Source organism: Haemaphysalis longicornis, unplaced genomic scaffold (genome assembly GCF_048455015.1).
Source record: "Haemaphysalis longicornis isolate Haplotype H1 unplaced genomic scaffold, Haemaphysalis longicornis Haplotype H1 scaffold_1, whole genome shotgun sequence".
Taxonomy (NCBI): Eukaryota; Metazoa; Arthropoda; class Arachnida; order Ixodida; family Ixodidae; genus Haemaphysalis; species Haemaphysalis longicornis.
The window spans coordinates 45944970-45971570 of NW_027526203.1; the positions used below are offsets into that span (position 1 = coordinate 45944970).

Genomic DNA, 26601 nt, shown 5'->3' on the forward strand with positions numbered 1-26601 from the left:
AAGGCATTCCGTGAAGTAGAAAACCGTAGTGCAAAGTTTATTAGTTTGCTGTGGTGCAGGAAAGCGACATCGGTTGACTAATGCTCAGAGGAGGCAGAAAGTAGCCAGGTCGCCACACTGAAATTTACACCGCCACGAGTCTCCAAAAGTCACCAGTTTGGCGACAAATCGTGAGACCTGCCAACCCTGCTCATGCGTGCGTGCCACGCGGCGACCACCCAGCGCCTCCGGCGCACGTTTGTGAAGTCAAACATATCAACTTGGGGAGGTTGGAAGTCTTTAATGGAGATGAAGAGTAGTCAACTACATTTGATGACGTAATCATCATCAAATGTAGTTGACTACTCTTCATCTCCAAGTTGATAAACGCACCTCTAACCCAACGGTCTCCGTCTGGTGAAACGTGCTATGCACACACAACGTTTTCTGTCCAATGATTATAACTGGAAAAAACATGAAGGAAGCTCACACTTATAGCAACACAGATGAAGTAAAAGTCATTGCAGCAGCGAAGAAGCAAATCGACTGCGATCGTGGACTTAAATCGTCGAAATGACTGAAGGTTGCATACAACTTCGCTACGTTCAACTCTTAAGCGTTAGTGTTAGGTTCCTTCATTTTGGGCCGATCATGGAGTTTTCTGAGGAATTTCTCATCCACGGAACACAACACCGGCTTCGTGTATCCGCTGGACCTTAGGCATTAGGTTTGCAGTAACAGACTTTTGTAGGCGCAGTGTGGGCAAGATTTCTTTACAGCTTGCGTAATGCTTGACGTAGCGAGACCTCGTTTTGTAAGCTTCGAATGGTATGAGTCGAATAGTAGCAAACCCTTCTCACCTCTCGTTTATAGGTCGAGAATGTACGCTCGTCTTCCAATCGCAATTCCAGTATATGTACTGGAGGCGGCCTCCCTCTGCTATTTCAAAGGTAAATTGCAGGCCTCTGTGTGCCGTTGCGAACATTTCCAGGCCTTTTTCCTCCTTCCTCCTTATATTCTCCACACGCGCAAAGCATGCTCGGTAGACATCCACACACCGGAAGCACCGAGATACATCTAGTCACCCCAGCTCTGGTTCCAAATTGCGATCCCCTCCTGCTATATAGATCTCAGTCAGCACAGGGGCTGAATTAATACATACGCCTTCTCTCTGACAATATGTCCATCTTTCGTAGTCTATGAGAAGGGACTCCAGGTAGAGCTTCAACAGTTCCGAAAGTACTCTGAAGCTCATGCAGCGCTGGTTTTGGAACTTTAGGCGTCCGAGTGTATCAATGCAACCTTCAAAGTCTTAGAGGATGGCTTTGAATGGGAGTTCATAGAGAGAGAGAGAGAGAGAGAGAGAGAGAGAGAGAGAGAGAGAGAGAGAGAGAGAGAGAGAGAGAGAGAGAGAGAGAGAGAGAGAGAGAGAGAGAGAGAGAGAGAGAGAGTAAATGTTTTTATTTATCGAGCAGAGGCTGATGTGTGGGCCTCGCCCTGTGGAAGGCACCCCTATTCCGAGTGCCCGGGAGGAGTTCCACGAACACATAAAACAAATCTTTCACGTCCACTGACATGCACCCCATGGACCTATATTTTGTGAAGAGCTGTGTGACCTCAGGTCAGTTTTTCAAAATGTGTCATCTACAGGGAGGCTTTTAAGGGCGCCCTTTAGATACCTAGCTAAATGATTCTGCCAAATTTTTCTTCCTTCAATGATGACTCGGAACGGTTTCCTCTATTTGTGTGCCATAATGGCAAGAAAATGGGTTCAGGCATGCCATTTTTCATCCCTTCATCTCCCTTGCCATCTTGGGCATGCCAATGTCATAACGGAGCTTGGTTGCACAAGACCTGGTAGTCTTGAGATGCTTTTCTGGCACGAAGTTAATCTGAATGGCGTCTAATCATTTTGCGTTATACTGCTCTTTTTGCATCACAACGAAGACACCTGTGTTATCGGACTTAACCACCCTCGCATCCCGATCCTTCAACCAGGCGACTGTCCAGTGTGCATGCTTTCAATGCAGCTACATGTGCCCTGGGCTGAACACCTGTCGATTATGGCCGTACCGTATGCATGGCAGGCCTCCCTCTCCTGTTCTGTGCTCTTCTGGCTGCATCGTCATCATCATCATCATCATCACCAGCCTTTCTACGCCCACTGCAGGGCAAAGGCCTCTCCCATTATTCTCCAATTACCTCGGTCCTGTGCCAACTGTGACCAATTTATCCCCGCAAACGTCTTGATCTCATCTGCCCATCTAACTTTCTGCCGCCCCCTGCAACGCTTGCCTTCTCTACGGATCCACTCTGTTACCCTTAATGACCAGCGGTTATCTTGCCTTCGCATTACATGCCCTGCCCACGTCCATTTCTTCTTCTAAATTTCTACTAATACGTCTTTAACACCAGTTTGCTCCCTGACCCACTCCGCTCTCTTCTTGTCCTTTAATGTTACACCTATCATTTTCCGCTGCATTGCCCGCTGAGTCGCTTTCAATTTAAGTTGAACCCTCTTAGTGAGCCTCCAAGTTTCTGCCCCGTAGGTGAGTACCGGTAAGATGCAGCTGTCATACACTTTCTTCTTCAGCGACAATGGTAGGCTGCTATTCATTACCTGAGAATGTCTGCCATATGCACCCCAACCCATTCTGATCCTTCTAATTATCTCTGCCTCATGGTTGGAATCTGGGGTAACAACTTGGCCTAAGTATATATATTCGCTTACCACTTCCACTGCCTCGCCATCTATCTCAAACTGCTGTGCTGTCCTGAGGTTATTGATCATTACTTTAGTTTTCTGCATATTAATTTTCAGGCCCACGGTTCTACTCTGTTCGCCCAGTGCGGAAAGCATGCTTTGCAATTCGTCCCCCGAGTTACTTAGCAAGGCAACGTCATCAGCAAATCTGAGGTTACTGAGGTATTCTCCATTAACCCTTACTCCCACCTGTTCCCAATCCAACGTTCTGAATACTTCTTGTAAGCATGCTGTGAATAACATTGGAGAGATTGTGTCTCCTTGTCTGACACCCTTCGTTATAGGTATTTTACTGCTCTCCCTATGGAGGATGATGGTAGCTGTAGACCCACTGTAGATATCCTCTAGTATTCTTACATAATGCTCATCTACCCCCTGGTTCCGTAATGCCTGAATGACTGCTAGGGTTTCGACCGAGTCAAATGCTTTCTCATAATCTCTGAAGGCTATATATAGGGGTTCAGTATACTCAGCGCACTTCTCTATCACCTGATTGATCGTGTGAATATGGTCCGTTGTTGAATAACATTTACGTAACCCTGCTTGTTCTTTAGGTTGACTGAAATCTAAGGTTGCAGAGATTCGGTTAGCGATTACCTTGGTAAATGTAGACGACTGACAGTAAGCTGATCGGCCTGTAATTTTTCAAGTCCTTCATGTCGCCTTTCTTATGGATTAGGATGATGTTCGCGTTCTTCCAAGATTCCGGTACCATTGCGGTCATTAGGCATTGCGTATACAGGTTTGCCAGTTTTTCAAGTACAATTTCTCCGCCATCCTTCAAGAGGTCTGCTGTTATCTGATCCTCACCAGGTGCTTTGCCCCCTTTCATTTCTTTCAAAGCCTTCCTTACTTCTTCGGTCGTTACTGGTGGGATGTCTATCTTCTCTGAACTACTGTCTCGTTCGGCATTATCCTGTATGTCCCGGCTACTGTACAGATCCCTATAGAACTCCTCGGCCACTGTGACTATTTTATCCCTATTTGTGATGACATTGCCTTGCTTATCCTTAAGTGCATACATCTGATTTTTCCCCACGCCAAGACGTCTCTTCACTGCTTTCAGGCTACCTCCTTTCTTTACCGCGTATTCAATCCTCTCCATATTATACTTCCGTATGTCAGCTGTCTTACGCTTATTGATTAACTTCGAGAGCTCGGCTAGTTCTATTCTTTCAGCTGCGGTAGAGATTCTCATGGTTTGCCGTTTCCTGATTAGATCTTTCGTCTCCTGAGAAAGTTTACCAGTATCCTGTCTAGCCATAGTGCCCCCGACTTCTACTGCACACTCCGTGAGAATGCGTGTAAGGTTGTCGCTGGGTTCCTGTGTAGTAAGCTCGGCTTCCTCGTTAAGGGCGGAATATCAGTTCTGCAGCGCGATCCTGAAGTCTTCTACTTTACGTCTTACTGTTAGCTCATTTATCGGATTCTTTCGTACTTGCTTGTTGCGGTCCCTCCTCAAATCTAGCCTAATTCGAGATCTTACCATACGGTGCTCACTACACCTTACCCTTCCGAGCACTTTCACATCCTGCATGACGCCAGGGTTATCGCATAATATGAAGTCTATTTCATTTTGTGCTGCATCGTGCACCATGGAAATTAGTTGCTCTCTCTGCGTCCTAGGCTTAACGACATTCGTTGCCCTTTTGCTTAATGTCTTGCTGATATTATTTATTTATTTATTTATTGATTTATTTATTTATACATTATTTTTGTTACCTCAAGGGCCCATGGAATAGGACCCACAGTGGTGTTTCAGTGGTGTTACATATTTAAAGCGACGGGGGCAAGAAGAGGACGACGAACGTTGCAAGAACCGCGGGGATGCGCGGAACGAGGGGGCGCGTGCCATCATCATTAGGTGTTTCCGGATTGATTCTTGCCGCTGGCACAATAAAGTGGTCCTCTCTCTACGTCACCAGCTCCTCGGTTTTCGACAATTGGCTAAGGCATTGGGCTGCTGAGCACGAGGTCGCAGGTTTGATTCCCGGCCGCGGCGGCCGCTTTTCTGACGGAGGCGAAAAGCAAGAATGCCCGTGTGTACGAGATCCCCGGGTGGGCAAAATTAACCCGGAGCCCTCCACTACGGCGCGCCTCATCACCTGCGTTGCGTCGGCGCGTTAAACTCTACAATCAATCAATCAATCAATCAATCAATCAATCAATCAATCAATCAATCAATCAATCAATCAATCAATCAATCAATCAATCAATCAATCAATCAATCAATCAATATTAATTAATTATAAATAATAATGAATAATCAAACAATTAATTAATTATCCAATTAAATTAGCCCATGGAAAAGTTGCATTACATAAGGGGTGGGCAAGGCTCATATCAAAGAAACAGTGGTGCAGTGAATAAAAGAAAAAAATTCAAGTTTTCAACGGCAAGCATTTAGGCCACTAGGTGTATTGCGGTGCTTCTGGTATGGGGATAGAGTATAAGTTTTGTGAAGTTTATTTTCTTTTCATAGCAAAGAGGGGATCGAGGAGAAAGGCCGTTAATCCTGACGAGTTTTCGGTACCCCACGGCAACACCTGGTATGCCTACCCAGTATGCTTCGGGCTTGTATATTATTCAAGATGGAAGGAAGGAAAAGCGCTGGAAATTTTCGCAAGGGCACAGAAAGGCCTCCAATTTACCTCTAATATAGCAAAGGGAGGCCTAACACAATTGAAAATTGGGTGAGGGGCTGATACTCTCTGGGAATAAGCGCGATATACGACGACATCCGACTGCGTGAGCACAACAGCTCTTTTAAGGGCAGAACTTACACGCACTTAGCAGTGCATTGTAAGGAGTGCCAAAAGGATGGGTGCAGGCCTCTCCCTGAAAAGACGATAGTCACGAGGTCTAGCTACGCCAAGCATTATGCAAGCTGTAAAGAAATCGTGCGTGCTGACACTGCGCCTAGGAAAGTCTGCAACTGCAAACTGAACGCCAAAGTTTTAGTGGAAAGTCTGCAACTGCAAACTGAACGCCAAAGTTTTAGTGGATACACGATGCAGGTGTTGCCTTCCGTGGTCGAGAAATGCCCCAGGAAACTTCATGAAAAACCAAAAAAAAAGTGGGACTAGACAAAACGAAACTTGTAGTGCTCCCTTGCGCGCATATGTTTTCCGATTTCAAAATATTGCAAGCAAAGTCAGTCTTGAAGTACTGTTTTCAGAGCCTTCGAAAGTGTGGTGCTGTGCAAGAAAGTGAATTCGCCGAAGCAAAACGCGCAAGAACGTCAAAATTCTCGTGGCGTAAAACACGTAAAAAAATTTGTCGAGTGCGCACTTGGAATAAAACATTTCATTATCCGGTGGCGCATCCTACATTGGCCGAACGGGCCGGTGTTTGTATGATGTTTGCAGGAACACACCAATGCTTGGAAACAACTACAATCGCCGGGCCATCAAGCAGCCCACTGCAATAAACACGCATGCGAACGGATTCTAGAGCAAGGCACTTTGCTGTCCCTCTCAAAGGTCCGGAGGGTGCAGGAAGTGGTGGAGGCCTTGAGCTTGTTCTCTGATGCACCTTGCAAGCATATCAGCGTGCCCCCAATATGACTAATTGATAAGGAGATAGCAATGGTGAAGAAAAATTCGCTGGTTTATGCGCTGGCGCCCAAAAATATATTCTGCTCACAATGACTGTACGCCGCCGCAACGCATGCTTTTAGATAACGATGACTTATTTAGTAATCCAGTTGCCAGTTTGCGCATCGACGTAGGGTGTTTCTTTTTCCACTGTTCCTGTTCCTTGTCCACTTAACTGTGCAGTGCAAGCTGAATTTGAATTAAAAATATTCGGGATGTCTGAGAAGTAGTCACTTCCCTTGTGGTGTTGTCCACCCTGAATGAACGGAAGGATTGATTGATTGATTGTAGGGTTTAACGCGCCGACGCATTGCAGGCGATGAGGCGCGCCGTAGTGGAGGGCTCCGGATTAATTTTGACCACCTGGGGATCTTTAACGTGCGCCGAGATCTCAGAAAAGCGGCCGCCGCGGCCGGGGAATGAACGGAAGGAGAAAAGTAGAAACTAGTGCCAGATGAATGGAGGATTGTATGCTGTGCAGCATTGCAGTCTGGTGGCTTCTTTTTAACAGCACAGTTCTTTAGGCTGACACAGAACTATCCGTCACACCGAAAAACCAAGAAGCCCCAAGAAAAAAAAAAAAGTGGTTAGAGAGGTCTTGGGAAACCATCACGTTGAACCGGCAACCTAACCACTGGGCTTCCCGAAAGCCCCGAAGGGTACGGGTCAGCAGCGGCGGGTAACAATAACATGAGCACCGAACTGAACAAAAAACCCTTTCCGTGGTCAGTATCGAACCTGCGTACCTCGCGTTATGAAACCGGGGTCTATCCAATTGAGCTATCATCGCATTACGAGTGCAAAGCATTTCCTTTGGGTTCGTTGCGTGGGCGTTGGCTTTGGACTTGGCCACGAGTGTTAGAGCGTGATAACGCGGTCCACTTTTGGAGAGATGTGAAAGCCTGCGGACGAACCGTTCAGGGCCTTTCAGTAACAGAGAACAAGCAGCGGCAAGTTCGTACATAAATGTGCGGTGATGATATATGGAGAGGAAAATTGACGCCTGAGTAAACAACTGGAAAGCTAACTTAGGTGGGCTCAATGTTTCATGGAACGAATGATGATTGGAGATAAACTTAGACAGAGGAAACGAGCTTCTGGATCAGAGAAAAAACTAGAGTAGAATATATCACAGTTCAAATAAAGAAAAAGAAATGGACTTGGGCTCCCCACGTAGTTAGGCGAAATGACGATCGGTGGACTATCAGGGTGACACAGTGGTCACTGAGAGAGGGGTCTAGAGAAAGAGGAAGGCCCATTACTCGATGGAGGGCGGAAATAAGGAAATTCGGAGGTGAAGGATGGACTCGAGCGGCGCGGAACAGGAGTGGTTGGAGGTCTGGAGCGGACCTAGTGGGCTGCTGCTGCTGATGATGCAACAGCCTTGCACGACCAGTGCAAGCTGCTCCAATTTTATTTTTGTTTCGTAGGAAGGCTCCAGTTCACACCAGAAATCTTTGAATTACACGGTACCTTGCATGAGAAGGCCCACAGCACACATGTCGGTTGTGCACGCTTAAGTCACGCATTCTGCTAGGTCTTCTATTAAAGGCTTAAATTCGCAGCTCGAGAAAGAGTAGTTGGGAAGGATGTACGGGACGCATATTTGTATAAGCCTCCTACATATAATTGTTCACGCGGGAATGCTTTAGAGCTCATATAGGATCTAAGTGCCTGTCAATGTTCTGATTTTTGTGTTACAACTGGCCCGCGGCCAGAGGAGTGAGGACAGTTATTTGTTTTTTCTAAACCCTGAGTAATGTGCAAGGAATGCTAGTTGCTAAGAGTATATGTGAATACTTTTCAATCAAAGCACATGTGATCCAAATTTACAAATAGTTGTAAATTGATTTCATATTTTAAAGTATAGTAATAATTATTTCAATTAAAAATTATATTTCTTCTAAAATTTTATTCATATATTTAAGTATATATTACTCATGCACAACCTTCATCCAGTTTGAAGAGAAACCCACACTTGCAAAAACAGTGTTTATTTATTAGGCCTTTTACGCTGTTCTATAGTGACCTTGTACTTACTCTTTTCGATCGTTTCTTTGACGCCTCGTTGACAAAGATGCCATTAAAGTGTTCCACTTTGTTAGCGATTATTTGGTTGTTTTGAATTGTGAAGTTCACACCATTGAATGTGAAAGCAGGGAGGTGCCGGTTATGTTTAACGAGGCAGTGTTCCCACTTATTCCAACGGACGAACTCCCAGTTAATCACCAAATAAGATCTTCAGAGATGCGGTTCCTGCTTAAAAGCGTTGGTGCCTGCTGGAGCTATGATCTCCGGGCCAAGACTGCCTTTCAACTCCGCTCACGCTAAGCTCTTTAAACGTGCTATTACCACAATGGGCTTTGAGAACGCTATCGGCAAATCTGGCCTGCACTCTATTTCAGATGCTTTCATTCAACAAGCCAGAGGACGGCTGAGTGCTCGATATCCTCCGCCTGTGCTCGTGCGGAGGGAAAAGATGTACTGGGGTTCTTGGAAATCCCTTGTTTAAAATTTCAAAGACTCTTAGCCCGGCTTCGGAAGTACAAAATACGTCCGAGAAGTACAAAATCCATAAAACAATTAAAACTAACTTTAACACATGGGGAAGCCTGCATCAACATAACTTTCATCGCACTCTCCCGAAAAGAGCTGAGATTTCTGCTCATACGCCCATGAGAGCCTCTGGTTGGAAGGCATGTAGGTATATATTGTGCTTCATTTACAACGATGAGGCACAACTCCGTCTAACGATGACGATAGTTCAACGCGGAGCTTTTTAGCGAAGGATTCCTTGGTTGTAGTCTCAGTTCGGACTTGGACTCACAGACGAATTGAACTTTGACTTGTGCAGCATTGACTTTAACTCGCAAGCAGTTTAAAATGTAAATAGCAGTGGCTTTGAATTGGACCCTTCCCATTTGATTTAGCACAAAGAAAGCATAGCGTTCTACCATCGTCGCCGTTAGGCGGAGGGGTGGATGATTTTAAAACTCTTCTCTTAAAGTACCCGCTCCTGTATTTACGCGCCGTCAATCGACGTCGGTCTCGTTCTAACCGAGACAGCAAAGAGGCTTGTGCCCATAGAGTGATTAGTAAAACGGGAGATTAAAGCACGGCGAAAATACGAGGGGAATGCGGTATGCCGAGGCCGCGCGAGATATTCTCTCCGTGACCCGCCGCGGTGGCTCAGTGGCTAAGGCGTTGCGCTGCTGAGCACGAGGTCGCGGGTTCGATTCCCGGCTGCTCCGGCCGCTTTTCTGATGGAGGCGAAAAGCAAAAACGCCCGTGTGTACGAGATTTCGGCGCACGTTAAAGATCCCCAGGTGGTCAAAATTAATCCGGAGCCCTCCACTACGGCGCGCCCCATCGCCTGCGTTGCGTCGGCGCGTTAAACCCTACAATCAATCAATCAATATTCTCTCCGTGGCGAAGCGCTACGAGATAACGCCAGAGCATAGCGCGCGCCGTCGTGAGTTCGCTGATGAGGCGATCCCTTTGTGAGATGCGGCCGACGGTCGCCGTCGCCGAGAACAGTTCAGTTCGCACTGCGCTCAAATTTCGCAATAAGGAGTATCGTAATCATCAGCCCATTATTTTCTGTCCAATGCAGAAAGTCTATGCACCCCTGTCAGAATTCAAACTGCTTCTACAGTGCAGGAATGGCGCAATCATATAGGCCCCGGCTTCATAACGCGAGGTATCCAGGTTCTATTCCAGTCATGGGAAGCGTCTCTTAGTGCGCAACCACTTTGGCGGCCGCTACTGTGGTTTGGCGGTGGCGACGGCGTTGTGACCGAGCAAGCGAAGACAGAAAGAAGACGGCGGAGGAAAGCGTGGCGAAAGTGTGAGGGGGGATGGCAGTATGCCGAGCCTGCACGAGACACGCTCATCGGGGCGTCTGGCGAAAGTGCAAGGAAGGGGCGGCACGCGCTGCTATGGCGTCATCCCTCCCACTGCGTCCCCTCACACTTACGCCAGAGGCTCCTCCACGTTTTGTGTCTCATCTGAACTGCGTGACATTTGCGCGGGATGTTCAAACAGTATTTACAACATGTTCGGCCCTGTTGAAGTTCAACATTGTCCTCGTCATCTCGTGGCCGTCAATGTCTGTTTCGCGCGGCTAAGATCAATACGCTAAGAATGATACATACGCTTCATATAGATTCTTCAGCGGGCCCCTACAGTTTCATTAAGTAGGGTTTGTACGGGCATCATTGTCTATAGAATGAAGAAACTTCCGTGTGCGTGTGTACCTTGTTTAGGGTTCATCATCATCACCATTACCCTAATTAGGTACACTGCAGGGCGAAGACCTGTTCCATTGACCTACACCGGGTCTTGTCTGACGCTACGCGAGTCATTTTTTTTTGCATCTGAACTTCCTTATTTCGTCCTTCCATGTAGTTATTGGCCTTCCCCTCCTTCTAGACCCGTATCTCGTTAATCGCTCCGCTGCCCTGGTGTTCCACCGGTTGTTGTTTCTCTTAGCTATATGGGAAGCCTAATTCCATTTTTTTCTTTTTTGGAACTATGATATTATCTACTCGGGTTTGTTCCCCGATCCAGGAAGTCCGTTTCCTCTCTCGAAGTGTTACTTCTGCCAATATTCGTTCTATGGCACGTTGAGGTGTCCTAAGTTTGCTTTCCAGTTGTTTAGTACGGCGACCGGTTTCCGCTTCGTATGTCATCACGGGCGGGATTCATTGGTTCTGTATTCTTGTTTTAGGTGATAAAGGTGGCTTACTTTTAATTATTTGGGAGTGCCTGCCGAGTGCACCCCAGCCCATACTTTCCTGCGCCGGATTGCTCTTTCGTGTTCGGGGTTAGCAGTGACAATCTGTCCGATGTAGTTGTATTCTTCTAAGTGTTCTAGCGTTTCTTTACGTACGTGGAAGCGGGCGCTTTCGGCATGCTTATTTATAATTGCTCTAAATTTATTCATAAATAATTGTAGCCCTACGGCGATGCGTTGTGGTAGTACTTCCTCAAGCATTTTTTGCAAGTGAGCTCGGTGGCTGCGCCAAGGAACAGTCATCTCACCCACCCTTGTTCACAAAGCAGCTGTGTAGACAAAGCTCTCAATTTTCCATACCATCAAACAATTACTGTTTGGTTCTAGCTGCCGATCCGCAGTATATATATATATATATATATATATATATATATATATATATATATATATATATGCCGAACCGGAACCGAAAACCGGAACTGCACCGGAAAAAGAAATAACGGTTACCGGTTCATGCCAAAACGGTTCGACCCTCTGTTGTTGATATTGCACAGTCAATGCAATTCAGGCTTTTTTTTCTTCCACGTACCATCAACTTCGTACTTGCTCGCGCACTTTCCCCTCCAGACAATTGCACACTACTACGCTCTATGTAACAACAGGGGAAATGAATTAGCACCAATGTAGCATTGGTCTGTTGCTGCTGGAGGCGCGAGCGTAGTGCAAGCTGACCAAACGAAATGTAATTCTCGGCAGCTTGCAGGGGATATAAAACGACTTTGCCCTTCCCTAGCTGCGACTTCATTGGAGCAATCAGGCTGCATGAGTGCTCCACTGCGCAACAGCGAAAGCTCACACTCGATCTGTGCAAACTTTTTGCATTTCATAATTTGTTTAAAAGGTCCGACACCTGCAAATTATTAATACTTGACAAGTGTGACCGCAGGAGCTGCTCAGTGGCTAAGCCGTTTGCCCAACTCGCTACATTGCTTCTACTGCTACTCGTTCCGGAGGGGAGTACTGCTGTGGACGAATTAAAGAGCGTCTACCCAAAAAGCCCTATCTCATGCTTCACGTGTCAAATGTCCCTTTCATTTTGTAACCGCATTATCTATTATAAGATTCCGCAATGTAGCACACGGAACGATGGTAGGGGTTCAGGTGGTACGATAACATGCTGATTGTAGTGCACACTTTCGGTATCGCAAAAGGAATTGCAGTGGTCAGAGCAATAATGCAGTGACTGAGCGTTAACTAAAGCTTACTTTTAACAAAAGTGTGGCTAACACATTCGATAAGGTGACAGCTAACAAATTATTCAGGGTGACCAAATAGTATTCTGATTCATTGGTAGTATTTGTGTGCCTGTTGTAGGATTTTTCTGTTTTGTTACAAATATAAAAAAATGTGCGCCATTGGTATTAAGCGCTGGTATTTGAACACGCCAGTACGCAGGACTAAATTTAAGGCTTCAAGATTAGCGTGATGGGCGATTGCATAGCGACATTTGCGATTTCAACAAAAAAGGAAAGGACAGATCCAACCATCATATCTCTTGGCGTTGGCTTTATGAATAGTTGCTAGGACAACATAAAGTCTGAGCGATAAAGAAGGTGGTAAATCGTCGCCACTTCATGTGTTTTTCTAATATCTCCTAATTGTTTAAAGTTTCCTTTGCAATTGCGCCACTTGCCCTTGGGGAGCAGCAGCATTTTGAATGTTAGTTTGTGTTTTGATTTGACGGTCGTTTTAAACTAGTAAATGTTTTTTTTTTCCAATTTCAGTGATAATTCAAGTCATCGAACCGGTTCGCGAACCGGTTCAAGCTCCCGAACCGGTTCGCGAACCGGTTCGGTACGTGATTTTGTCGAACCGGAACTGAACCGGAACAAAATTATTTCACCCGAACCCGAACCGTAACCGAACCGGTATTTTTTTCGGTTCGACACCCTGATATATATATATATATATATATATATATATATATATATATATATATATATATACATACTTGGCTTTTGAATGCATTGGCACCATACACTCGTGATTGCTATTACTGTATGAGGTCATCGAAACCAATCCAGTGCCTTCTGACGTGTTTATTCTTACTGTGCTACATCTACTGTGCAGTCGGCGCTGCTCTATGAGGTGCAAAGCATCAAAGAGCTACTACATAGTACAGAGAAAACTATTACTGACGTGAGTGATGAAATAAAACAGTTGGAAAAACACCACCAAAGCTTTTCAACCATTCAAACCCAACTAGCGACGTTAGAATCCGGTACAGCCGCCACCACTCGTCGAATAGACTCTGAGGACCCGGTTTGAATAGGAAAATCGTTCGCGCCGTAACAAACTTGTATTCTATGGCCTTCCAGATACTTCCTTTTCTGAAACGTTTTTTGAGTCGGAGCAAGTGATTATATGCCTCTGCAGCGAGCACCTAAGAGTTAAAATTGACACAAATAAAGTGGAAAGCGCGCATCGGCTCGGGCGTCACAAACTTGGCCTGCACCGTACGATTATAGTGAGATTCGCATCTTGCAAAACCAAAGAAGCAACCCTTTCTAATGGGAAAAAACTAAAGGCACAACTTACGCGACTGGGCAGGATTTTTCTCGTTCAGTCCAGAATGCACGGAAACACCTTACTGCCTTCGCCAGAAGCAAGTCCGCCGCTTTTTCTTGCCCCTACAAAACGTTGCACGTTGGTTCAAAGCGGTATACCTTCCACTAAGGGTCACAAACCGCCTCAGAAATCACTTAGCAATTCAAAGAGCATCTGCAACCGTCACACCGCCCCTGCAGACAGCACATGACCGAGTATACTAACGCCCGTAATCTCAAATAACACACGCAGTTTTCTTTCAAAGCGCAGCAAACATTTAACCTTGACTCGTCATCCGACAGCAATATAGCCGCGGTAACCGAAACGTGGCTGCCAAGGGACGTTACAGACAACGAAATCCTGGCTGATCTCCCAAACTTCGACGTTTTTCGAAACGATCGCATAGGCGCCCGAGGGGGAGGTGCTCTAACCACCACTCGCAAGTTACTATCGTGCTCAGTAGTTGACATTACGTCTGAGTAATACCCCTGCCACGCGGCCAATTTAATGGCAGTCCCATCAAATGTCATTCGTTCGACTTAATGCTATTTTCTTGACGCGCTGCTACAGGGCCAAATTAATATTAGTTGCAAATGGTGACAGTTGCGATGGGTAAAAACTTGCTGTAGTGTTGTTCGGTTACACCAGATGGCCTTCTGAGTCATTGGACACACAATGGATGGCGCCACTGCGCTCGTGTGTATATAAACGATACGCGCTGATTAAACGGGGTTATTGTCATGGATCGTACAGTGGTGTAGGGTGTTTACTCTTACGTGTCGCCGTGCCGGCTACACGACATTCTGGCGACGAGGATGTCTTCCACGGGCATTTTGCCACCGCCTCCTTTTCTTGCCACCCCCGGCACGCCCGATGTTCCATGGGCCCGATGGTTACGCCTCTTCGAGAGGTTTCTGCTGGCGTCCGGAGCGACCGAGCTACCCGCACCCTGTCGCCGAGCCCTCCTGCTGCACTGTCTTGGTACGGAAAGACAGCGCATTTTCGACGCGCTTCCGCCTAGTACGACGCAAACCAAGGCAGAGCTAACGAGTGCTGCACCCGGTGTCACGCCCACGCCAGATGCTGCCGCTGGAATCATCGGAACCACTGCAGCCACTGGAACACAAGACGGGACCACTGGAGCCCCGCGCCCACCCGACGAGTACGACGTAGCCGTTGAGATGCTTTCGAAGCATTTCGCCACCCCTTGCAACGTCCGCCTTCAACGCCATCGATTCCGGGAGCGTCGTCAACTGCAGGGTGAGCCCATCACTGATTTCGCCGTAGCGCTTCGGGAGTTAGCAGCTCTTTGCGATTTCGCCACCCAAGCGGACGAAAACCTGTGTGAACAGTTCGTAGCAGGCGTCACGTGCCGGCGGCTACGAGAGTGATTGCTGCTGGAAGGCGATAACCTTACGTTCGATCATGCTGTCGAGGTAGCACGGCTTCATGAACAAACCCAGCGTGAATCCGAAGCATTCGCCAGTCCGGTGCAGCGCATTCAGCAGCAGTTGCTAGACAGCTCAGCCAGGCAGGGTCGACGAGATAACGGCGATAATGGCACACGCCTCCCGGGGCGTCGCCACTTCAGCTGCTCACACGCGTACAGCGCTCCTTCGCCTGATGTGAATGCCGCCGCCGCTATTGTCCCCGGGCCTAGAAATGCAAATGCCTGCGGAAACTGCGGCGCAGCAGGGTGTTCGCCTTCGGAATGTCCCGCGCGCGGCCGCACATGTTTTGCCTGCGGACGCCGCGGCCACTTTAAGAGAGCATGTCGCAGCTACCGTCGCGGCCGAGACGGGTATTCTGCAGAGGTCCATGAAATCGTTCCGGAAAATGATGCTGTCAGTGTCATTAGCATCTTGGCGGTCCGTACTGGTAAGAGTACAGGCGTCTACGTGGATGTCAAGGTCGCGCCAGTTACCGCGACGACGCAGGTGCATACCATGAACTTCTTGGTTGACGCAGGCTCGGCCGTGTCTATTATGGGTGAGCACCAATTCCATGGCTTGTTCGCAAGCGCAATACAACTGACAAGTTCCCATCTTACATTGCTGGATTTTTCGCGCAGGAAGATTCCCGTTCTCGGGTCATTTCACGCCATAGTCACGTACAAGGGGAAAGAAGCCATTGTACCTTCTCATGTTACGCCATGTGGTACATCTCTCCTTGGCCTGGATGCTGTTCAAGCCCTTGGTCTTCGCATCATGGAAGAGGAATGGCGCTGCCTGCAAATGTCCACGCAGGAATGCCGAGAGCTTCCAGCTATGAGTTCAGGCCTTCCCCAAAGCACCATGCATACAAAACCCCTCCGCCCTCCCAAGTTTGGTATGCCGCCAACACTGTGGACCAAGTTTTTGGACCAACACTGTGGACCAACATTGTGGACCAAGTTTTTGCCTGGCCTGGGACTTGTAAGAGGTGTGCAACACAAAGTCAAGATGAAAACCTCCATCGAACCAGTCGCACAGAAGCTGAGGCCCCTACCATTTTCAGTCCGCCAGCCTGTCGCTGACGAGATTGAAAAGCTACTTGCTACTGATGCCATTGAGAGAGTCAATGCTTCCGAGTGGGTATCTCCTATTGTAGCAGCCCGCAAAGCCGATGGTAGCATTCGACTGTGTGTCGATCTCCGGGAACCCAACAAAGCTATAGTAGCAGACAACTTCCCTTTGCCTCGTATGGAGGAGCTGCTTCATGCCCTCAATGGAGCACGCTGCTTTTCCAAGGTGGACCTGGCATCAGCCTACTACCAGGTTTTACTCCATCCAGACAGCAGAGACCTAACTTCATTTATAACGCATGATGGCCTCTTTGGATTCAAGAGGGTCTGCTTCGGGTTGGCATCGGCACCAGCTGCGTTTCAGCAGATCATGACGAAAATTCTTGGAGGTTGCAAAGGGGTCTTGTGCTACTTGGATGACATAATCATTTTTGGCAAGACGGAGAGCGAACACAGGCAAAACCTGGAGGGAGTGCTGGAACGAATAGCAGGAGCTGGGCTCAAGCTCAACGAAAAATGCGTCTTCAACACGTCGGAGCTGTCGTTCTTAGGACATCGCGTCAGCGCAGAGGGTATAGCACCGCTCCAGGCCAAGGTTGATGCAATCATTAATGCTCCTGCGCCTAAAGATGCAGCCACGCTACGCTCCTTTTTGGGGCTAGTTGAATACTATTCTAAATTCATGCCGCGACTGGCAGAGGAAGTACAGCCAATGCGCCGTCTACTTCGCAAAGACGTGCACTTCGACTGGGACGACGCCGCGAAAGAGAGCTTCGCGGGAGTAAAGAGACTTCTAGCATCCAACAAGGTCCTCCGAACGTTTGACCCGACGCTACCGGTCATTGTCGCAACAGATGCCTCTGCGTACGGTCTCGGTGCCGTACTGCAGCAAGTGGAGGGGTCCCATGTGCGGACTGTGGCATTTACATCGCGGACATTAACAGAGACAGAACGGAAATACTCGGCTGGAGAGCGTGAGGCCCTTGCCTGTCTCTGGGCCTGCGAGAAGTGGCACGTTTACCTCTGGGGCCGATCATTTACGCTACTGACGGATCACCAGGCTTTGGTGGCATTGCTCTCGTCCCGTAGCACAGGACAGCGGCCACTTCGTATCGCAAGGTGGACCGCACGACTGCTGCGCTACAACTTCAAAATACAGTACCGCAGCGGAGCCCACAACCAGGTAGCAGATGCCTTGTCCAGACTGCCCGTGCCAGACACAGAACGTGGCTTCCAGGTTGATGAAGAGGTTGTGTCCTTGGTTACATCGTCTGTACACTGGGGCAATCTTCAGGTTGCTACCGCTGCGGATGACATACTACGGCAGGTCGTGCACTTTGTACAGTCATCATGGCCAACAAGGAAAAGACTTGCCGCAGAACTGACGCCGTACTACGAAATACGAGACGAGCTCTCGGTAGTAGATGGGTTGGTTCTGCGCACAGAACGCATTGTAGTGCCTACCAAGCTAAGGGATACATTCATCCAGTTAGCTCATGAGTCGCACCCGGGAATTGTGAAGCAGCGCATCAGGGAAAAGTACTGGTGGCCTTGCCTCGACAAGCATGTGTAGGCCGCTGTCCGTAGCTGCAGCGTCTGCCAAGCCTCGGACAAGAGTGTCAAGAACTGGCAAGCACCACTCCAGCCTGTCCCGCTTCCTGACAGGCCCTGGGACAAAATATCCATAGGCATAATGGGCCCCTTTGAGCGTGCACCGGCTGACTGTCGATTTGTCATCGTGGTAGTGGACTACTACTCCAGATGGCCAGAGATTGCGTTCTGCAGGGACATCACTTCTCGCACGGTGATCAACTTCCTGCTTGCTGTCTTTGCGCGAGAGGGTTACCCTACTGAACTGGTCTCGGATCACGGCCGACAGTTTACGTCGAGTGAATTCGAGTGCTTCCTTGCGGACAGGGGCATCAAGCATTTCTTCTTGGCAGTTTACCACCCTCAAGCCAATGGCTTAGTGGAAAGATTCAACAGGGTCTTGAAATCGTATATACAACTAGCTCTCCTAGAGCAGCGACCAATCAAGACCACTGTTATAGAGTACCTGGGTATTTACCGAGCCACACCCCACAGCGCCACTGGCATCTCCCCAGCAGTGTTGCTTCATGGCCGCCACATGAGGACATCATTAGATGGGGTTGGCCAGCCATCAGCGGATTTCGGCACCCATCCCGCCCGTGAACTGCGTAGACTTCGGCGTCGTGTCTGCGAATACCAACAGAGAAATAAGGTGTATGCAGACAAGCGAAGAGCAGCCAGGGAGCCCAAATTTAACGTGGGGGCCTAAGTGCGGGTGAAATGCCCGGTACCTGGAATGAAAGGCACCCCTAGTTATGGTGCTCCACTCAAAATACTGAAGCGGGTAGGACGATGGTCATTCCACCTGGAGGACGGCCGTACCTGGAATGCCTCCCAACTGTCTGCTGTACCCCACGAAGCTGTTCACGAAGAAACAGGGGCAAGACAAGAACCGCTGCGGAAGGACATGGGGACAGACGGGTCGGCAGGAAACACCACAGCATGGGCACCGTCCTCGAAGGCAAAGAGCAACACGTCCCAAAATACCCCAATACAGGAAGCTGCACAGTCTCCGGGGGCGTCAGCACTGCCTCCTCATACGCCAAGCCCACCACGGCCTCCACCAACGGGGACCACGACCTCAGAACTGGGTGCTGATCGTGTCGACGAACCACAGGCCTTCCATCAGCCAGAGGAGCAGCCGGTGCCCCTCCGTCGCTCTACACGGGAGCGAAGACCACCAGAGAGACTCAGGGACTATGTGCGGTGACTTGTTTACAGTGGAGACTTTACTATAATTTTACTGTCACGGGTAGTGACTATTTCTGTTCATGCACACAATCTGTGTTCTGTTAAGGGAGGGGGTAGATGTAGTGTTGTTCGGTTACACCAGATGGCCTTCTGAGTCATTGGACACACAATGGATGGCGCCACTGCGCTCGTGTGTATATAAACGATACGCGCTGATTAAACGGGGTTATTGTCATGGATCGTACAGTGGTGTAGGGTGTTTACTCTTACGTGTCGCCGTGCCGGCTACACGACACTTGCGAAAAGAAAATACTTTAGTAAGTGCTTCAATATTTGCGAAAACTGAGCGAAAAGAGTTTAAACACCTTTACAGCACACTTTTGAATGTTCTTTAAGCCCAGTTGCAGAAACGTATTTATCACAATTAAACATCCTGAGCCAAGCCAAGTCAAGCGAGCATTCGAGAGGCATGCATATAGCGGGCCCTGGGACGGACTGCGCAATGCACGAAGCGGACTTGCAAAGACGGCAGCACAAAGCAATCGCAGCCCTTGTGTCCGTCTGTCCCCTGTGATTTATTTATAGGCTTTCATTCGGCAATCGGAAATTCGCAATTTACAAATATGCGCGCCAATTCACCCTGTGAAGGTGGTTGGAAAGCGAAGCTGTAAACGATACCTAGAACAGTTACGCATACGGCGGCACTTGAATTTACACACATGGCTCTACAAGGAGTGAAACCAGAAACAAGTACAACACACTTAACCACACCCTTTAATACTTCAAAGATATACTTTGCTAAGCTTAAATCAATGCATTACCCACGAATGGTGGTTGGTTGAGTTGTATTGGTGAAGCACATGAGTGGAAACATTTTTTTTGTAAAATGAAAGGAAGGTGTTAGACGACCTAATTTCTCCTGCGTCTCTGACGCCGTCGTTTGAGGTGACGAAATCGGCTCTGCCGCCGCCGCCTGAGGTGACAAAATCGGTAAGTGAGAAGTGAGATGTCATGCGTTAGAGTGAGCTACCTTTTTTTAACAACTCCTAGCTCATGTGCAAGGCGCGCATATATCAGCTACACGTGCAGTGGGCGGAGCGGAGCGCACAGCGGTGCGAGCGGTCGCGTGACGCTATCACGTGGCATTCAGCGAGAGTGCTGGAGGTAAACTCGCAGATGTGTTCGGTGAGTGCACCGTCTGTCTCCCCGTCTCCGCGTGGGTTCATAGCTCAATAGGTAAGACAACGGGCTCTCGCTACGTTTCTGTGTTCGTTCAAGGTTCAATTTCTGGCGGTGCCAGTAACTTGTTTCATTTGTTGGCGGGAGTTTTATGTCGACAGCAACGGCCGCGACAGGACCCTTGGGGGCACAGGCAAAAAGCACCGCTTTAAAAACGAAAACAAATTTATGAACAGCAATTCCAACAACTGGCACTCGAGCACTTCAGCTTCGCCCACTGCCATCGCTCCAGCATGGAGCATATAAACAAACATGGCCGCTGGCGCCCCCCACACCGGCTCGTGCTTGTTTTTTGAGCCAGTGTTTTCTTCTTCTTTCTTTTTTACTACTCTATTTGGCTTGTTTTATATGAATAAATAAATGAATAAATAGTATATATGTGTACAAATATTATAGTGCAACTCACGCCCTAGTAATCTGTTTTGGATGGGCATTCCCACCGAGTCTCTGATGTCGAGATAATACATTTGCTGGCAGAGCGCAGTCGAATGGGTTGCGCAAACTCATTCGGTGCCTAATGTCATTTTGATCGAATGTCGTTTCATTTTTTTTGTGTGGCGAAAACAAGTGTCCTTTGGAACGAATGACATTCGATGGGAATGACATTAAATTTGCCGCGTGGCAGAGGTATTAGAAATTTTATGGCTACCTATTCACTCTACGCCACTAACACTGATGCTTGGAGTGTGCTATCAGCCCCTACAAAGCAGCCCAGACTTTTCACAGAAACTTAACAGCACATTGAACAACCTTACTGATAAACAACCCAATGCGCGTGTCCTACTCTTTGGAGATTTTAGCTTTCCCGATATTGACTAGCGAGACCAAGTAGCTGTGGCAGGGAGCAATACTGAAACAAAAGTATTCAACAATGTGTGCTTTAATTTTAATCTCACACAGCTGATGTGGGAGCCAACCCGCGTGACTAACACCGCGAATACACTGGACATGATACTAACAACACACAATGAAAGTTTATCTTCACTTACATACCTTCGCGAAACCAGCGATCACAGGGTCACACACTCGATTTTCAATTTAAACCATTTTTCCCGCCAGCTCCAGCCTAAGGCTATCAGTTTGTACGATAAGGGTAAATACGAGGCCATAAATAACGAACCTCAAAGATTTCCCCCGGATTTCAAAGCAGGCTTTTGGGACAGATCGGTAGAAGCCAACTGGGCGATTAAAAAAATGAAAATAGGAGAATTGACAAGGCATTTATACCCTCGATCTCACTTCGCTCATCTTGCCAGAAACCATGGTTCACGAAAATGTTGAAAAAACTATAAAATACGAAGAAACGATTATTTCGGGATGCCAAGGTAAAACTGAGTGCTCACAATTGGGCTAAATATTATGCGGCTGAAAAAGCATATTTGCTTGCTAAACGCAGCACGAAGCCCTCGTTTTATCACTCAGAAGATAGGGCAGCAGTCTACAACGCCAAAGGAGGCATAGGGGTGTGGTTAGGCTCTTTTCTTTTTCACTACGGTTAATGAAGTAAACTTTTTTTTTTTAATATACAGAAGAAAAAAAGAAAGAAAAACACGCGCCCAGAGTGGGGACCGAACCCACGCCTTTAGATTACATGTCGAATGCCTTACCAATTCGGCTATCTGGGCGACTGTGTTCTCCTTCACTTTCTAGGCTATTTATACTTACTAGAAGTGTATCTGACGCTTGAGGGTGGTAGCCAGCGCCACTCTGACTACACGGGGAGAAGGGGACCTTCTTTTCAACCCCCGGGGCGTGACTCGAGCGTCTCCAGCCTGTCATGAGCGGGTAACTGGCGGGAAGCCCTCTTATGCTACCTAGGCATCAAGGCTGCCAGAACCGAGACCCTCGCTAGGCTTTCGCAGAATAATATAGTAAGGAAATGAGGGGCTCGTTGAGGAAATACAGAAAATAGGGCAGCAGTCTACAACGCCAAAGGAGGCATAGGGGTGTGGTTAGGCTCTTTTCTTTTTCACTACGGTTAATGAAGTAAACTTTTTTTTAATATACAGAGGAAAGAAAGAAAGAAAAACACGCGCCCAGAGTGGGGACCGAACCCACTATATATATATATATATATATATATATATATAGAGGATTAGTAGAGACAGAGACAAATCAGAAAGACGTAGAAAATAGAAATAAGTTTACTGACATTTCAGAGAGTGGGGTGACCTCTCCCTGAAACGTCAGTAAACTTATTTCTATTTTCTACGTCTTTCTCGTTTGTCTCTGTCTCTACTAACCTTATTTTTCTCGCGCTCTGTGTGAGTTTTTCTCTGTTCAGACTATATATATATATATATATATATATATATATATATATATATATATACTTATATATATATATATATACACTTATACATATATGTGTGTGTGTGTGTGTCTGTGTGGTGTGGTTTTCTTTTAAGATCGGGTCAAGTTCAGCCAGTGGGTTTGGCGAGTTTTGGTTTTTTTCTGGTTCAGGGGCTGGGTTGGGCTTGATTATGTTTCAGTAAGGTTAAGGGTAGGTTTCTGGCTTTTGGCCTGGTTTGTTTTATACTGACTGGTGACGAGCTTCGTGTGCACCCTCTGTTCTATTTAGGGGAGTGGTTGGTAAATTTTCTTTAGTGTATGTGGGAAAAGGCCTTGAAGGAATATGGAAGTGGCAGAAATAACAAAAAGCTCGAATGCAGGATAACGGGGATCACGCGGCAGTAACGGAGCTTACAGCCGAGATTACGTAACAGAACTAACGTCAGGTCTGCGACAGCTTACAGGTAACGATGGGGTCGTCAGAGATATGGATGCTCGTCCGCCACTTGCTGAGCCCCATGCACAGTAAAGTGGCGAGCCAGAAAGCAATCCAGTGCCTGCTGCACTCCAATCCTGGCAGCGACGACGAGATACTGGATGAGCTGAAAGGTGGCCGTCCCAACCGCGATCTGGACAACCCAATAACGACCCAGGAGATCGGGCAGGCACTTCAAGCCCTGACCCGGAACAGTATTTCGGGCTAAGGCAAGATCACCAACAATCTACTCAGGAACCTCGACGATGCAACTATCCGAGCCTGAACGGGGTACTTCAAGAAGCCCGGGAACAGGGTACAATACTAGCCCTATGGAAATACGCCGAAATGGTGCTTATTCCGAAGCCGGCCAAACATATAAAGTTGGACACATGGCGCCTCATATTGCTAATTTTGTGCGTAGGGAAGCTTTTTGAACGTGTGGTTCTCGTCCGCCTACAACCATACATACGAGCCTAAGACGTTCACCCGCACACAATGTTCGGGTTCCGAACCCCACCTGTCAAATCATGACATCCTCTTTAAAATAAAGGAAGACCTCTTGGCGCACATTTCATCTTATTTCACAAGGGCTATCCCGGCTCTCGATTTGAAAGGAGCTCAGGTCAGCATGTTGTTAGGCTAGCCTTATAAGTAGAAAAAGTGCGAGTAAAAGATAGGACTAGGACAAAGGGGACAGGACGGGCACATACTCCCAACTCACTTAATTGGAAAAACGAACATCAATATATGTCATTTCTTCCACATGGGCACAGAGGATCTGGTTTTTTTCTTTACGTTTCCAAAGCACCATCCTTTCAAACATTCAAACTCATTGCCGTATAAAGTAACAGAAGGCTCGCTGACAAAAGTTTAGTGGTTCTTGCGAATAAAAAGGCCTCTATCAGCTCGCAGGCGACTTGTTCCCGGCTTCTTCCCGGCACTTCTGTTTCATTAAGCACCGGCTGACACGTCTTGTCTTCGCAGCAAAACAATGGTGTGGAAAGTGCGACCCTGTTTTGTTTTTTTATAGATAGCTGGTGTTCCCTGAAGCGTCGCTGACACAGCGGCTGGTCTGGCCGGCATATAGCTTCCCGCATGTGAAGGTATAAAGTATTCAACCCCAGCTGCGCATCGTACAAACCGTGTAGCATGCTTCTTTTGGTATGCTGTGGCCCTGTTTGAAGCTTTGAAGATCTTGGGGCTCTGTTACTCTCTCTGCCGGTTATTACACCGTCTCAGCCGGTTTCGCGGGAAACTCGCGTCGCCGCTTGCGTTAAGCGTGTGTTGTGAAGACTCATTTGAGAAGCTACGTTTTTGAAGCATCCCGTATTTTTGAAAATATAAATCGCTCGCTGTAAAGTTGTAGAGCGGAGGGATGGTGTTACACGCCCATAAGATTTCAAATTGAAAAGTTAAGACTAGTCCCCCGCATACTTAGAAGCGGCAGCTGGGGGTAATGACCATCTGCTGCTGCTAATGGCTACCCAGCCCCATGTAAGCACATATCCAGAGTTGCCGGCTGTCCAAGGCTTCACAGCGAATCTGGCCACGCAGTGTGTTTTCTGTGTGCTTCCTCTGAAGCTGGTCAAGTGTAACAGTAAAATAGTACGTACGTCTGTGTGGCTTCGGATACGCTTTACATGTACAAATGTGTGTTTATTTTGCGACATATTTTGTGGTGTGTGCTACTAAACAGCAGCAATTTTATTGACGCTATGCAGGACATTCTCAGTCGGCTGATGCGCAACAAACGTTTCTTTTCCTCTAAATTTCGTGAGTTTGAGCTATCATTCGTTATATATTGCCGTTGTGGCCTCAATCAGTGGTGAATTTATGTAGCACAATATAATAACGAGCGAACAGTGAACAAAATTCTCATCTATGCCCACTAGCTAATGGCTTGTATAAATGTAAATGATATGCAACAAAAATACACAAGCTGGTAATTGAACTAGAAAACGCGGCACAGTGTTATCATCCCTCTTTTAATTTATCGTCCAACTTAACATGAAAAAAAAAGAGTATGTGTGCAGGTTAATGAAAGACGCAGATAGGGGTTTTTTGTACATGAGAGGCTGAGTGGAATGCAGTCAAACCCGTTAATAGCGAACTGCAATATGCACCGTGATTAGTTCGGTATATCCAATAGTTCGATATAGCCGAACCCGCCTATAACAAGCTTATTGTTACGAGTTCGCAATCCGCGAGAGGCCCCCGCCCCCTCCACAACTCCGCCATCCGCGTATTCAGAAACGAACACAGTACAGTAGCCATTACCAGACCTAAATAATGCATTTATTGCAAGTATCAAAGCTACTTTCCGCCTTAACTGCCCACGTTGCAAAAAAAAAAAAAAAGGTGATTTTTGTTTTCACTTTCGTTTTGGCGGCTTCAACTAGCATAGCATTCTCTACAGGGAACATTATTTGCACCAGTTAGAGTCCGCGTCCTCCAAAATCTAATAAGCATTGGCGGAGCACATTGACTGCCGAAAGCGCTTCAATATAAGCGTCGGATGGCTTCACTCGCGACATCATCGGGAATGCGGGGGAGCTCTTCCCACAGTTCACCGATGCTGCTGTCTTGGTCCGCACTCACTGACTGGGCGGGTTCCGTCGCAAGTCCCGCGCATCGGAAACAGTTCTAGAAAGTATTGGGCGTCACGTCGCTCCGTGCGAGGCGCAATGTCTCAGTCGCGGCTCTTGCCCCGTGGTCGCGGCCAATCCACATCTCAATCGCCGCTCCGAGATCATGCATTTCGGCGGCCATTCTAGGCACCCAGAGTTCGATATATCGGATGTGAACTTCGTTATAAGGAATATGTTTCCCATGTATTTTCGTAACTGAGTTAGTTTTGTTCGATATATAGCATTATTCGCTCTATCCGGGTTCGTTATAGCCGGGTTTGACTGTAGAACGAAGCAATGTAGGACATTCTGTATCGGTTTCGTACGAAATTCTGTAACCTGGTTCACCAGCAAAGTAAACCAGGTTAATCATTACAATTCATTCATAATTGGTTCCTAGTGGGAACAAATAGTTAAACAGGAATTGCAGATGAAGCTTCAAAAACACGGCTCACTCGCTCTACAAATGAACGGAGACAAGCACTCACCGGCGCCGACGGAGACGCGCCACTACGGCTATCCTGTCCCTTCTGAGGCCAAAACCAATGCGTGTAATCTCTCAGCGAAAGGTAAAGTAGCAAGATAAAGGCAGGCCTAATTAGGTAATGACTGGTGTAAAGATTGATAACAAGGCTTTCGCGTTCCCCTTATTGTGTTCTTGTAGAGACTAGGGACTAATACTCTGATAAGACAACCACTAAATTCCGGCCTTTTCTCGGGCTGGCCTTTATGTTGAAAGTAATCAGTGGTCACATATTTAGTCTTCGAAAGAAAGCCTCATCCACTGTTCACACTTGGCCACCTTTGCGTTAATTCCGGGTTAGTTTCCGACGAAATGCCTTTCAAGTGTTGTCTGATGTCGTAGTGCTGCGTAATTTAACGTGAGTCTGGTTTTTGGAGAACGCTTTAGCCGATGTACAATTGGCAGGCGAATGCTTCCCAACATATTTGTTGAAGTGTGGATGCAAGCAGCTTTGCTCGGCGCACAAAAAAGTAGGAA

General features: G+C 47.4%; 1 protein-coding gene and 1 pseudogene across 2 annotated transcripts in view; one reads left to right on the forward strand and one right to left on the reverse strand.

Annotated features, from left to right (window-relative positions):
• The window catches only part of LOC144163826 (organic cation transporter protein-like), a 152703-nt gene extending 126556 nt beyond the window's left edge, over positions 1 to 26147 (reverse strand). Inside the window, exon 1 of one of the 2 annotated variants that reach the window (XM_077694521.1) lies at positions 26090 to 26147. The gene's annotated coding sequence lies outside the window, so the exon portion shown is untranslated. Of the gene's footprint in view, positions 1 to 13672; positions 13762 to 26089 lie in introns of those variants that run through there. The other variant, XM_077694523.1, reaches the window with a different exon arrangement.
• Positions 14330 to 15715, forward strand: LOC144167041 (uncharacterized; annotated as a pseudogene).
• Positions 26148 to 26601: the final 454 nt, after the last annotated feature.